The following is a 14,646-nucleotide window of genomic DNA, read 5'->3' on the forward strand; positions in this document are numbered from 1 at the left end:
TTTATTTTATGCATAGTTAAACCTATTACTGTAAACTTTTCAGAATTAACCCTCATTGGGGTCTTGCTATTTTTAAACTAAACCAATTACATGCAGCCAGTTGGAATGGAAAACGCGCACCACGGTGCCTGCTAAAGGGTTACTGTAGCTAAGGAAAGATGCAGAAAGGGACTGCACTCTGGTAAATAGGAGCGTAAAATAATTCTTCACAGATGTAATTAATACGGCAATTAATGCAGCCGCTTCACCGATGGAAAGGGGAAACTACTGTGGTTTTCACCCACGTATTGTATCAACAGGAAGTAGATTTCACTTCCTTTGCTCTCCTGCCAAAAGTTATTTAAACTGATGATCTTGAGGCAAGAAGCATCAGAAGCACGCCAGTTGTTTTGCGTGCGTGCTCAGCGGAGTCCGCTTCTTCACCCGGGAGGTCACTTCTCTTGCACCACCCCGCGAACCAGTTTAAGTCTGCGGAGCACCATTGAAATGATAACACTGCAACGTCAGCTGACTGCAGTGTCACAGTGCTGCTGGTTTCTTCACGATCGCAACTGCCAGAAAGCTAGCTCTTGCTTGCTGCAGTTTTCCAGTCGCAGTGCGGCAAAGCAGACGCTGCAGCAGCCTCAAAGCAGCAATAGGATCATTTCACCTGCGCCGTCAGTCTTGTGGGAGAAAAAGATTATCAGGAGTGAAATAGCAACAGAAACTGCCTCCTAGTTTTACAGGTTAATTTTCTGGGTATGCAGTGCTTTCAGTTAAGTGATGGGACCGTAAAAAGAAGTCTGTGCCCGCAGTACTGGGACGAGAACCTTTGATGAAGGATGCCTTGCGTTCCCCTGCCTCTTTATTAATAGTTTCTTGTGCCATGCTGACATACCTGCAAGGTCGAGACAAAGGATACGGCACTTTTCATCAACCATTTGATCAAGGCCTCTCTTTATTTTTTGCAACCATGCAGCTTGATGTTCCAGTCTTAGCACAGATCAGGGGGATGACAGTAATAACACGGATTGACAACAATATCTGTCTCCGGCTTAGCACAGAACTCAAATTAGAAGCCAGACTTGCTGACCTACTTCACTTCAAATCGTTCTTGGATGCAGGGCCGCAGCTGTCTAGTACCAACATCACTAGCCATCGTGTGGAGAATCCCGGGGATTGCAGTGCATGTCACGCTGGAGACTGAGGAAAATGGTGTTGTACACATTTGTATTTCCAATGGCAGTTTTAAGCAGCTATAAAATCCGACCGTCAAACTGCTTCATCGTTCTTTTGTCGCCGTGTGTGTGGATTAAATTGTCTTTTAAATACCAGCCTTTATCTGAGCTTCAACCTCTGGAATTAATGTATCAACCGGCTTGTTCTATCTATCGGATTTCACCGAATAAATGCAATGCAGCTGGGGGCAAAGAAATAGTGTCCAGATAACAAGAGTGTTGTCAAAACAAAGGAAGCACTTGTATCATCACCTGGATTGCAATATTTGCATCTCTCTCTTACCCTTGATGTATCTTTACAGTTTGCGACATCAAGTTCAGGAGCTGCAGGCATTTCTAGGATGTGGGTATCTAATGAGCCAAAAAATAAAATAACGACCGGTGGAAACTGCAAGAGGAGACAGTAGGGCATATAGGTTTTTGCCAATTTGATGCATGTAGTATATGAGCCAGGGCCCCAAGGGACAGGCTCTAAAACAGGGGAATGCGAATCGTAGTTGAAGGAATAAAAAAATGACAGGAGTAATGGAGAGAGTCTGCAGTGCAGAATGCCACAGGAACCCTTCACAGATAGCAATTCCACCAGCTGCTCAAAACTGAATAATTCATGGATTAAATCATCCCGGACTCACCTTTCCGATAGGTTGGTATGATTGGAATTTTGAATATATATATAATGCACATATGAAGTTCTTGCACGTAAAATGTCAAGTTGGATCTGACGGTATGTCAAAAGCTGGATGCTTCATATAAAAGAATATTTTTTGATCCCGTGACAATAAGGTTGCAAGGAATGTATTTCTATCACCAAGCAGCATTGAGTGAAATTATATTATCAGTGATAAAAGCAAATGTAGAATTCTGGTGGCGTCTCTCATTGCTTTGTTTGCCTGTTTGTTTTGTTGTGCTGAGGAGGGATGCGACAGAATTTAGAACTCTCAAATGTATTATCGCTGAAGGATTAGCTCTATTTTTAAATATCACTTGAAGCTTTTTTCTGAAATGGCTTACCTGTATCTTCAGATGTACAGGGTTGTGCAGTTTAAGCAGGACCATATTAGCCCGACAAATGGTACAAAGCCCCCCAAAAAAAGATCCTTTCATAACCGAGGCATCATAGTGCCGCACAGCAGTCACTTAAACACTCAGTGCAGACTGGCACTGCTGGTTTCCATTGTTCTCCTGAAATCCCACCTATATGCATAGAGGATGAAGAAAATCATGACGGCAACAGCGACTCTTCATCTGCAGAATATTTCCCCTTTTTCCAACCCTCTATAATCTTTCAAAACCACAGCACTAGTCATTTTCATCGAGTGAGTCGTTACTTAAGAATGCGATTGTAAAATTACGTGCAAAATATATTAACATCTACCTGCATAGCTGCTGGAATGAGGTTTATCAGCATAAAAAACGATAAAAGCCATCAAGAGAAAATGTAAAACTTAACAAGACAGTAGGATTGTTTCGTTTATCCACCAGCGGTAAGTAAATATCCCTAATGTAAAGTTGTTTTTAATTCTATTGTTTCTTGCACTGACATTTAATACAATTTACAGAGTTCCAAAAAAGGTCTCGACTTCGGTTGGAGATAGTTAAAGAATAATTTAGTGTTTTTAATTAATGCACTAAAATCAACTTCTAAAGTATTGCACTTCACCCAGTAGAAAACTGAACAGATATTGTTTAAGGCTGTAATATAGATTAAAGATATGCTTCTCTATTTCTAGAATCTTATATACTTTGCTAGAATTGGTTAAACAAAGCAAATCCAGTATGGCTCCAAACCGCAATGATACAGTATTTTGTTTTGCATTTTGAATGCCTTGTCTTCCCACAGCAGAAGGGAAAGTGTTTTATTGCAGCGACAGAAATATCAATCTGATTCTGCAGCTTCTCCACAGCGCACTGCTTAAAAAGCTGATCTTAGTTTAAAAAAAAACACGAATAATAAACATTCAAAAGTTCTTCAGTACCAATCAGGGTTACTACAGGTGTCGAAATATCAATATAGTCTAATGATTTTTGGGGTGGCACGGCGACACAGTGGTTAGCACTGCTGCCTCGCGACGCCGAGGACCCGGATTCAATCCCAGCCCCGGGTCACTGTCCGTGTGGGATTTGCACATTCTCCCTGTGTCTGTGTGGGTTTCACCCCCACAACCCAAAGATGTGCAGGGTATGTGGATAGGCCATGCTAAATTGGCCCTTAATTGGAAAAGAAAATGATTTGGGTACTTTAAAATAAAAAATAAAAAATCAAGTTTGATGATTTTAACAAAGCCAATTTTTAATTGATTGTGCCACTGGAGCCACCTTAGATATAGCTGACGTACAGGATTAAAAAAGAAACCAAATTATATGATCTACATATGTTTTTAGATATGTTTGAGAAATTGACAGTTTCATATTGCATTTTCACTGATTAATTAAAGAAAAGCTAAACTGTTCACTTAACTAATTCAGTACTTCAATGAAATTGAGTATGATGTAAATCTTGTTTAGTACCGATTTTCAATATAGATCCTAAATAACATATAGGAATTCTCCAGCAGTTCGGAGTTTCAGTTCCTGCTGGCAGCGCACTCCCACCCGTGGATTTCTCAGCGCCATGGGATGCCTTCAATGGGAAATTCCATTGAGAAGCGGCGGGGGTAGAGAATCCCACCGCCAGCGAACGGCGCGCTGCCGGGAAACACGCGGCTGGGGGAAGTGAAGAATCCCACCCATTGTATCCGGGGATTGTATCTTAGGGGAACCAATGAGTGTAAAAGTGTGAGAGGTAATTTTGCTGAAACATATAAAATCCTGAGGGCACTTGAAAGCGTGGGTACCAGGAGGATGTTTCGACACGTGGGGGGGAGACTAGAACTCGGGGACATAGTTTAAGAAAATGAGGTCCCCATTTCGGACGGAAATGAGGAGAATTTCTTTCTATCAGGCGGTCATATGCCCATGGAATTCTCTTCCCCCAGAACGCGGTGGAGGCTGGGTCATTAAATTTATTCAAGGCAGAGTTAAACCGATTTTTGATGGACAAGGGAATCAAGAGTTATGTGGAGGAAACAGGAATGAGAAGCTGAAGCCACAACCAGATTAGCCATGATCTTATCAGATAATAAGCTTGAAGTGCTAAACAGCCTACTCCAGCTCCTGAGCCCTATGTTCCCAGCTCCATGACGGTACACGTGTCTATAAGAATGAAAAGGTATTTTTGTGCACTCCTTCTATGCGTTGATTTGCTAAATCAGTCAATGTAGTAGACAACATAGCATTATACAAAACAAGAGGTGGTCATTGAGCCTGTGTCAGTTCTTGGAAGAACAATTCACTTATTCCTATTTCCTTACCTTTTCTCCATACCATATTTAGTGGGCGGGATTCTGTGATCCTGAGGCTAAGTGTTGAAGCCGTCAGAAATGCCGTCGCGTTTCTTGACGGCGTCAACACGGCCTCAGGATCAGCAATTCTGGCCCCTACACGGGGCCAGCACGGCACTGGAGCGATCCACCCCGCTCCAGCTGCTGATCCTGGCGTCAACTGGGCACCGCGGGGTCCGCGCATGTGCAGTGGCACCGGCGCCAACGCGCGCATGCGCAGTGGCTCCCTTCTCCGCGCTGGCCCTGCTGCATTATGGCGCAGGGCTACAGGGGCCAGCGCAGAGGAAAGGAGACCCCTGCCAGAGAGGCTGGCCCGTCGATCAGTGGGCCCCGATCGCGGGCCAGACCACATCAGAGCCCCCCCCCCCCCCCGGGGTCAGACCCCCCTTCCCCCCCACAGGCCGCCCCCGGACCCTTCCACGCCGAGGTCCCGTGGCTGAGAGCAGATGTGACTCGGGTTTTTTACAACGGCCACTCAGAGAATCGCGTGCTGGCGTCGGGACGGCGTGGCGTGATTTGCGCCGGTCGTGGGGATTCTCCGGCCCTGCCCCGGGCTGAGAGAATCCCGCCCAATATTTTTTCAGATATTTATCCACTTCTCCTTCTGCCTATTTGCAACAACTCACATCTATGTTACACCTTTAACTTAGCAAAATCGCTTCATGGAGGCATAATAATAAAAGGGACCACTGAGCCAATTGTGAAGACCTTGGGGCATGGTGGTCTCTTTTAAGTAGGGTCTCTGTGGAGGAGAGGAAATTGGGGAAGGAGAAGAACTTATGGAGGGAATTCCAGAGTATTGGGTTTAGATGGCTGAAAGTACAATCAATGATGTGGCTGGGGGGGAGGTTGGCAGGAGGGTGAGATGTGGAGATGCACAAGTGGAAAGATTCACTCGAAATGTGCTTGAGTTACACTGGTGTCGACATGGAATTCAGTTCAAGCGGATCACAGAAGCGCATAGAATTGCGATTTTACAATATATCTGACCATTGTTTGCCAGATATTAGTTAGTGGAGCTAACTTGGTATATTTTCAGGAATTACATGTATGATTACTTTGAAGGCTATCTTGAACTTCCACCATAATTTCACTTTAAGTTCTTGTCTAGGGTGGCATGGTAGCACAGTGGTTAGCACTGTTGCTTCACAACACCAGGGTCCCGGGTTCAATTCCCGCTTGGGTCACTGTCTGTGCAGAGTCTGCATGTCATCCCTGTGTCTGCGTGGGTTTCCTCTCGGTGCTCTGCTTTCCTCCCACAAGTCCCGAAAGACGTGCTGTTGGGTGAATTGGACATTTTGAATTCTCCCTCTGTGTACCCGAAAAGGCGCAGGAGTGTGGTGACTGGGGGATTTTCACAGTAACCTCATTGTGTTGTTAATGTAAGCCTACTTGTGACAATAATAAAGATTATTATTATTTTTATATGACATTTGGGACATTTAGCCAACCTTTGCTGCCCCTTACTCAATTGGCTGGATGGCTAGCATGGGAATTATATTAATGCCAAAAGCATGGGGTTAAACCCCTGTTCTGACAGAGGTAGACCCCGGGCCTGCCCCTTCAACGTAGCTGTAATAAAAAGTCATGGCACTTCGCCTTTGGATGGAGAACTAAAGAAGTATTTGGGGCAAGCTCTTTGCTGTTGGATTGATTACATTTCACCCCGTAGGTAGATCATATAGAAATTTAGGTCAATTGAAATTTTCTAGTTTTCGCACAACTACACCTAAAAGAAAAAGGAAATGGAGTATCAGCATTAGCAAGGTTAAAATCCAAATAGTTATTCTTCATCTGTGCAGGTCTGATATACATTTTCAGGATGTTCTGTGCAAGACCAACATTACTTTGAGCCTTACTGCGGAATGGTACTTCAGACCACAAGTATACAGTATTTGAATGGAGGTTTTCAGCTATTTGTTCTTGAGGCCGTACTTCACCAAATGAATCCTAGCTCTGCTATTGTCAGCTTATCAAGCCCTTCCCACAGTTAGGCCTACATTAACCATCCAGCTGCAAGCTTCAGCATAAATCTGCTTCTTTCCCAGTACACACTCCTTCTCTGTCCATATACTCAGTCTGAAACAGACCTTGCTAAATGTTGGTACTTAAACTACAGGGCCTTCCAAAATTGTTTACTTTCACCTCCAGAACATTGCTACCTTCCCCATCCACCTCACCCTCATTGTTGCTGAGTCCCTTATCGGTGCTCAAGTCACCTCTCAAGACTTCAGAAACCCACAAAATCAGCAAGGATTGGCAATTTTCAGGGATGCCATCTAGAGGAACAGCAAAAGAGATCCATGTCCATTGCTCCAAGATCACACATGCCTCTCTTGGTAAATTCTAAATCACTCAAAGTCATCTGAATCCTGTCCTGCACAAACTACCATTTCCGTATCCCATTGTCAGCGTGTGCAGCCACTTTGGTTTTGTGTTCCAGAAATCCCTCTACCTCCTTTTCCCACTGAGTTAGAAAGTCGTAGGTTCAATTGAGACGGCACGGTAGCACAGTGGTTAGTACTGTTGCTTCACAGCTCCAGCGTCCTAGGTTCAATTCCCGGCTTATGTCACTGTGCGGAGTCTGCACATTTTCCCAGTGTCTGCGTGGGTTTCCTCCGGGTGCTCCAGTTTCCTCCCACAGTCCAAAGATGTGCAGGTTAGGTTAATTGGCCATGCTAAATTGCCCTTAGTGTCCAGAAAGGTTGGGTGGGGTTGCTGGGTTGCAGGGATAGAGTGGAGGTGTGGGCTTGGGCGGGGTGCTCTTTCCAGAATGGTCTCCTTCTGCACTGTAAATTCTATGATCTATGATCTCAGTCCCCAAAAACGTGAGCACGAAACCAGTGCAATATTGTGGAATTGCTGCACAGTTGAAGGTGCAGCCTTAAGGATGAGATGCTAAACAGAGGCTATGTTTGCCCTTTCAGATTAACATAAACGACCCCAGGGCACAATTTGAAGAAAAGAAGTAAAGTTCTCCCAGGGCAATATCGTTAAAATCACTGTAACAGTTGACCTGGTCATTATCTGATTGAAATTTGTGGAAGTTTGCAAGTGCGCTGTCGCAGTTCCTGTGTTACAAGAATGACCACACATCCAAAGTAATTAATTGGCTGTACAACACTTGGTATGTCATGAAAATATGAAAGGCGCTATATGAATGCAAGTCTTTTGTTTTTTTAAATTTAGAGTACCCAATTAATTTTTTCCAATTAAGGAGAAATTTAGCTTGGCCAATCCACCTATCCTGCACATCTTTGAGTTATGGGGACGAAACCCACGCAAACACAGTACAAAACCCACGCAAATTCCACACGGACAGGGACCGAGAGACGGGATCGAACCTGGGCTAACCCACTGCGCCACCTTGCTGCCCATCTTTTCTTTTAATTTTTAAAAATCCTCACTGCATCCCATCTTCTGAAGGCGCTTTCAGATACTTCTGCTAAGTCTCCCAGCCCATCTCCTTGGTACATTTCTTTATAATAGCACTGTATAAATTCAACTTTTTTGTATATATAAGCAAGAATAAAAGATTGGTCTAATTTATTGATGAAGAAAAATATGGCCTGCAAATGGAATGGATAAGATAAACAGTGCATGTTATCATAATGTAGTACTGAAACTGAATTTTCTTCCTTGCCAACTGTATCATGTTGCCAAATAATGTTCATTTGAGTTTTTTTCTAAACCGACCGTAATGTACCATGAGAACGTTTGTACTGTAACCTAATTGAATTTTGCAAAGGCACAACAGAACGATTTTACAATTTAGCCTTTCAGGATCAAATTTGTGTTTTAGGAGTTTTTGAAATATCTACAGAAATAATTTCTAGACATTTGAAGAGGGAATAAATTTTAAACCACCAATATGGTTCATTTCTTCAGTTTTGGGGCTACCTGGACACAATGGAAATTGCAAGCTGTTTCTACACTTCATCCTGGAAAACTTTTTTTCCACAGTACTCAAGTCTTCGCTTTCCACAAACTATTAAAAACATGATGTGCGATGCCAGCGTTGGACTGGGGTGAGCAGAGTAAGAAGTCTTACAACACCCGGTTAAAGTCCAACAGGTTTCTTTCAAACACTAGCTTTTGGAGCACTGCTCCTTCCTCAGGTGAATGAGGCGCAGGACAGGGGAGCCCAGTCACAGGCAGACTGGTAGCATTGTGGATAGCACAATCGCTTCACAGCTCCAGGGTCCCAGGTTCGATTCCGGCTTGGGTCACTGTCTGTGCGGAGTCTGCACATCCTTCCCGTGTGTGCGTGGGTTTCCTCCGGGTGCTCCGGTTTCCTCCCACAGTCCAAAGATGTGCAGGTTAGGTGGATTGGCCATGATAAATTGCCCTTAGTGTCCAAAATTGCCCTTAGTGTTGGGTGGGGTTACTGGGTTATGGGGATAGGGTGGAGGTGTTAACCTTGGGTAGGGTGCTCTTTCTAGGAGCCGGTGCAGACTCGATGGGCCGAATGGCCTCCTTCAGCACTGTAAATTCTATGTAAATCTATGTATTAAAAACATGTCCTCAGCAGAAGGCAGGCTCTGGTCTTGGCATTCCCCTTACTTCATCTATAACTAAAATCTGTATTTTGATTTACTATCACTTCAACATCCTCTGTTCTGATTCAAGAATGCAGGGATGACAGATCTTCCCCCTTCATTTCAGCACATTTTTAAGTTCCATTCTCCTTCCTGCATTGACAGTAAGTTACATCCCTCCATTACCCAACATAGAATTACATGAGATGTGCAACATTGAAACAGGCTATTCACTCCATGTGGTGTTTGTGCTGTACATAACTCTCATGTCAAGCCTCTTCATTTAACCCTGCCATCATAACCTTTATTAAAAAATTCATTTATGGGATGCGGCCATCGCTGGGGTGGGGAGTTCCAGAATTTTGACCCGGTGACAGTGAAGGAATGACGCTCTATTTCCAAGTCAGGATGGTGAGTGACCTGGTCGGGACCTCCAGGTGATAGTGATCCCAGGTATCTGCAGTCTTTGTGCTGCTGGATGGTAGCTGTTGTGGGTTTGGAAGGTGCTGCCTAAGGAACCTGGTGAGTACACACTGCTGCCACTGTGTGTCGGTGATGGAGGGATTGAATATTTGTGGAAGAGGTGCCAATCAAGCCGGCTTCTTTGTCCTGGATGGTATTGAGTTTCTTGAGTGCTGTTGGAACTGTACTCATCCAGGTTTAGCGGAGTTGGCTGGACAGCTGGTTTGTGATGCGGAGCAAGGTCAACAGCGTGGGTTCAATTCCCATACTGGCTGAGATTATTCATAAAGACCCCGCCTTCTCAACCTTGTCCCTTGTGTGAGGGGTGGTGATCCTCAGGTTAAATCACCATCAGTCCGCTCCCCCCTCAAAGGGGAAAGCAGCCTATGGTCATCTGGGACTATGGTGACTTTATATACTTTATTCATCCAGGCAAGCGACAGCATTCTATTTCACGCCTGTCTTGTGCCTTGTAAGTTTGGACAGGCTTTGGGGAGTCAGGAAGTGAGTTACTCACCACAGGATTCATAGCCTCTGACCTGTTTTGGAGCCACGGTCTTTCTATGGCAAGTCAAGTTCAGTTTCTGGTGAATGGTAACCCCCCCCCCCCTCTCCAGGATGTTGATAGTGGGGAATTCTGTGTTGATAATGCTGTTGAATGTCAAGGGGTGACAATTAAACCCCCTCTTGTTGGAGATTGTCATTGCCTGGCACTTGTGTGGCATGAATATTACTCGCCACTTGTCAGCCCAAGTCTGGATATTGTACAGGTCTTGTTGCTTTTGGACATGGACTAATTCAGTATCTAAGGAGTCGCGAATGGTGTTGAATATTGTGCAGTAACCAGTGAACTTTCCCAATTCTGACCTTGTGATGGAAGGAAAGTCTTTTACTTTGAATCAGTTATGGCTGGATGTTTCTGGAGAGGCAGCCACGCTGAACCCCTTCCCATCACCCCCCAGCTATTTTGGCTCAGGTCGTGGTTTCCAACTCTATTTGGAAAGGTGTTCTGCATCCAAACGTTGGGAGCAGTGACCTGCTGAGACTGCAACCAGTCCTCCACAAGGAGCAACATGGAGGCTGATTCACGTTTAAGAACAGCAGTGCTTCATCAACGAGAGGCTTTACTGAACTGGTCAGAAATGGCAGCCTACAGTGACCATGCCTCACGGCAGAGTCACATGATTACAGCAAGTCAGATGGGACATCAGACTGTTTACCCTTCCCAACCCAAGCAGAGGCTGAACTGCAAGGTCAGTGGAGCACTTTTGCCACAGTCAGTTGGCAGGTCCAGTAAGGTGGGGGGTGCTGTGATCAGGCCAAGGGGAGGGGAAGGAGCAAGGGTGAGGTGGGTGGGAGAGCGGTGGGTGGGAGAGTGGTGGGGGGGGGGGGCGCGTGATCAGGCCAAGGGGAGGGGAAGGAGCCAGGGTGGTTGGCAATGTTCTAGGGTCATCCGTAGGGCACAGGTTGACCGAACAGGAGGAATACACTAAGAATAATAATAATCTTTACTGTCACAAGTAGGCTTACATTGCAATGAAGTGACTGTGAAAAGTCCCTCGTCGCCATATTCCGGCACCTGTTTGGGTACACAGAGGGAGAATTCAGAATGTCCAATCTTTCGGGACTTGTGGGAGGAAACCAGAGCACCCGTAGGAAACCCACGCAGACACAGGGAGAACGTGTAGACTCCGCACAGACAGTGACCCAAGTCGGGAATTGAACCTGGGACCCTGGTGCTGCGAAGCCATAGCGCTAACCACTATGCTACCGTGCTGCCCCTCCGTACAGTAAGGTTGTCAGGATTAACTAGTGGCCTACCCACGTGGCATGGGCTCCTTGCCACTTGTAAAACACTAGCATCGGCAGTAAGAGGCCCCAGCCTCTACCAAAAGACAATTCCCCGACAGTGCAACACTCCCATCACCACTGCACTAAATATCAGCTTGGTTTAGGTGCATAAATGTCTGGAGTTTGACATGAAGCATTATTAAACATGGCTGACTCTTGAACCCATTCTATTATCTCAATGGTTTAGAAATTGGCTGGTATAATAATAACTTAAAATAAGTGGATTACCAAATTCATTATATTTGCCGATAAAGAATTTTCTAATGAGACTGTTGTTGCTGATATTTCCAAACTGATATTTTGGATCATCTAAAAGAGAAGAAAAGTAGTTTCCACTGATACTTTGTAGAAAATGTTACTATGATTATAGAGATCTATTTATATGTCTACTATCGTATTAGCCACTGCCATACAGTGAAAGAATACTTATAGAGACTTCTCATTCTCGCATTTCACCATCTGTCACCACAATGTCACATTTTCGATCCATTCCATTTCGGACACATTTGTCATGATTTAACCGGCTTTCATTTTTCAGCAGCAATATTTGCCATGCACCTGTCTAGCAGTTAAACATCTGCGGACCTATATGCTAATGTCCTGTTCCAAGAATAAATGAGTGTAATTTGCAAACTCACTTCTGGCCACACCATTCATAAATACTATGAGCACAATTCATATGCATTAAGGGAATGTCCGACGACGGAAACATTCAAACTACAGTCTACTCCTGATAATTCAAAATCACTCAATTCTAATTGCTAGATCATTTGAATTGCATTTTAAAAGCTGTTATACTTCAGTTCTTTCATTTGAATTGCAAGATTATTCGTTTTGGGGCAAAATGTGACTTTGTGGGAGGTCCTGTGGCACAGTGGGTAGTGTTCTTGCTTCTAAGCCTGAAGCCCCAGTTTCAAGTCCCACTTCAGGCCTTTGTGGTCAAGGAAGGTGAGTTCATAACGTGGCCAAACAGGCGGAATGTCAAACTGTAAATCCTTCCAACAGCAAGTGGTAAGAGCAGGAGAGATTCCTGGTCAGCCATGTGGTGGAAAGATAACTGAATGCTCTGCCATCACTATCCTTACCTCCTGGGGTAACAATAGGCAGGTAGACGAGCATGTTGCCACAGCAACCCAGACTCCTTGGAAGACTGGTTGGCTCAGTTGGCTGGAAGCCAGTGTGGATCAAATTGGTGCCAACAGCATGAGTGGTTGGATCCCAACTCTGGCTGGGGTGGATTCAGGACCTGCTTCCTTCCCCTACCTGTGATAGAGGTTGTGGCGCTGTGGGCTGGACCCCCCGTTGGGCAAAGAACCTAAGAAGAAGAATGTGACTTTGAATTGTTCGACTCTCGTACAACATTTTCTTTATTATCTAATTCATTAATACCACGGGCGGGTTGCGCCCGAACGGCGTCACGGTGGTAGATGCCGGGAGAGCCTCATCCGGGCTTCCTAAAAGCCATCACACCTCACAAGATCTGACCAGATCTGGATCCCGCCCACATCTGGCATCGCCAAGGCTGGGCACCAGCTGGGCACCATTCAGTACTGCTCCCCACAAACTGGGACCAGGTGGAATGGTAACTTTGGGGGGGGGGGGGGTCTCCCAGGCGATGGGAGGCCCGGTGATCGTCCTCCAGGCAGGGTGGTACCCTGGCACTGCTGATACCACCTGGGGCAACTGGCAGTGTCAACTGTTCACCCTGGCAGTGCTACCTGCGTGCCAGCCTGGTACTGTCAAGTTGCCCAGGCAGCACTGCCAGGTTGGCAGGGCCACTGCCAAGGTGCCAGGGTGAATTTGTGCATGCGCCAGGGATCGGGCCCTGCCTGTATGGTGGTAAGGTGCATGAGACCCGAGGACCCCTGACAGGTTAGTCAGGGTATTGGGAGGTCCGGAGGTTGCCTCGGGGGTCTTGGGCCATTTGGTGCCCCCACTCCTTCCTGCACTGAGGAGCTCCGCTCACCGGAGCGACTCAGTGCAGGGGATGGGGTGAAGTGTGGCCTTGGTGGGGCACACGATAGCTAGCAGTGCCGGGAATGACCTCGCTAATCCCGCCCAGAACGGCATTGGTTTATTTTGGTTAGATCGCGACCTATATGTTACAATGTGAACTAGATCCCTTTAAATTCCACAAGTCATATCTCCTGTGATGGCAAATGCTTTCACGAAATCAAGATTAAAGGATCACGGAAAGGCATATGGCCGATCAAGTTAGTGTTATTTGGCCCATTGTGTTGGCACTGGCTCACAAGTCAGTTCACAAGCTATCTAATTAGTCCCCCATCCCCAGCCCTTTACCCCATCGTCCTACATACTCCGAATCAAGATATATTATATTTCCTTCTGAACGAAACTGTTGAACCTGCATCCACCATTATTTCAAGCAATGCATTCCAGATCATGAACATCTCGTACTTAAAAGAAATTCTCCTCGCCTTCCCCCGGTTATTTTGCCGACTATCATAAATCTGTAATTTCTGATTACCAATCCTTCTGCCACTATAAATAATTTCTCCCTATCTTCTCAATGAAAATGCCTCATAACTTTGGAAATCTCAATTGAAACACCCCCTGAGGGAACAACCCTAGCTTCTCAGATCTCCATATAACTGAAATTCCACATTCCTCGTGCTGTTCGGGCCAATTTCTTCTCCAAGCTGTGTATCGTTGTATCGCATCCAGCACTTTACCCTCAAAGAACTCTGCTACTTATAAACTTAACTGGTACTCCTTGCCTTTCATAAATCAATGTTTGTACTTTGTGTACTGCTGATTACTACCTCCCTTGATAACCCAATAGCCAAATGTATCATCTGCTGACCCATGAGTCAAACATATACGATCAGTTGTGATGAGTTAGTTAACATCAGTCAGATAACAATTGGCTTTCATGCCCTTCAGCCGAGGAAATGGAGGTGGGAGGAACACTAGAATTCATGTTCCTGCCTGTCTTACAGAAGCTCGTGCTGAGAGTTACCAAGGGGAGCATACTGCTGAGTGGTGGGGTTGGGTTGTTGAAAGACGCAGCTCTGTGAGCAGATGCTGGAAGTGCTAATTTGAATAACTTGAATAGAACGAAAATGCAGGGGTATGGGGGAAAAGACAGGGGAAAGGCACTAAGTCAGAATGCTGGTTTGGAGAGCCAGTGCAAACACAATGGGCCAAATGGCCTCCTTCTGCACTGTAACAATTTGG

At 45.4% G+C, this 14,646-nt stretch overlaps 1 long non-coding RNA gene across 1 annotated transcript in view; it reads left to right on the top strand.

Annotated features, from left to right (window-relative positions):
- Positions 1 to 365: 365 nt before the first annotated feature.
- LOC119965936 overlaps positions 366 to 14,646 on the top strand; it is a 56,155-nt gene continuing 41,874 nt past the window's right edge. The window contains exon 1 of the long non-coding RNA XR_005460640.1: positions 366 to 1,860. This is a non-coding gene — a long non-coding RNA (uncharacterized LOC119965936). The remainder of the gene's footprint in view (positions 1,861 to 14,646) is intronic.

Source organism: Scyliorhinus canicula, chromosome 5 (assembly GCF_902713615.1).
Source record: "Scyliorhinus canicula chromosome 5, sScyCan1.1, whole genome shotgun sequence".
Classification (NCBI taxonomy): domain Eukaryota; kingdom Metazoa; phylum Chordata; class Chondrichthyes; order Carcharhiniformes; family Scyliorhinidae; genus Scyliorhinus; species Scyliorhinus canicula.